Raw genomic sequence first — 806 nt, 5'->3', positions numbered from 1 at the left:
AGTCACCGGACGGCGGTCGACCCGGTCGTCACCGCCCGCCACCGACTCTTTTCGATGATAAAAGGACATGAGGTCCGCAAGGCACGAGCAGGGCTTGTCTTACGTCGCTGGTGCAGCTCGCCTTCCTCGTCATCCCATGCGGGAAAAGGAATGTCAGACTCGTAGTCAATTTGCTCCTCATCCTCAACGAGGTCACTCGTCACCGACAGCGTGCGCGGAGCGCGACGCTCGTGCTCATCGAGCCTAGGACTTACATCTCTCGATGCCACGGACACACTGTCCGACATGGCACCGCGTGCAGAAGACGATGTTGGGCTCTGCCCGTGTGCGCTGGTGGAACCAGCGAGACTTGGGGAATCCGGTGTCGTGGACACAGGGCTCAGTGAGCACGGAAGTCGTTTCGTTCCTATGCAGTGTCTAACGGACACGCAAGCCTCGTTGATGCAATATTTGATTGGAACTGTAAATGTTCTCAATCTTAATAGGGGAGAGTGTAACAGAATTACACATACCCTGGTAACAGGGGGTGTGTGACACACCAGATGGGCATGGTGTGACCACACCCAAACAAGAATACGGTACGGGGCTGGATAGCTAGTACTTATACATGTATTTAGATTTTAATATACATATTTAGGAAAATCTATGCATTGAAGATTAGGCGGCTTTGCCACAGATAAAAATAAATAAAAATCAGTTTTGATTTTAAACCAAAGAGTTAATTAGCCTTGGGTTAAGGCGGTAATTACTCTTAAAATAGGCGGATTGTGATCCGCTAAACTCGTACTTATTCGGTGTATACAACA

Source organism: Plasmopara halstedii, assembly GCF_900000015.1.
Source record: "Plasmopara halstedii genome assembly, contig: Scaffold_1787, whole genome shotgun sequence".
In the NCBI taxonomy this organism is placed as follows: Eukaryota; Oomycota; class Peronosporomycetes; order Peronosporales; family Peronosporaceae; genus Plasmopara; species Plasmopara halstedii.
The sequence above is the reverse complement of the archived record's forward strand: the minus strand, read 5'-3'. Positions refer to the sequence as shown.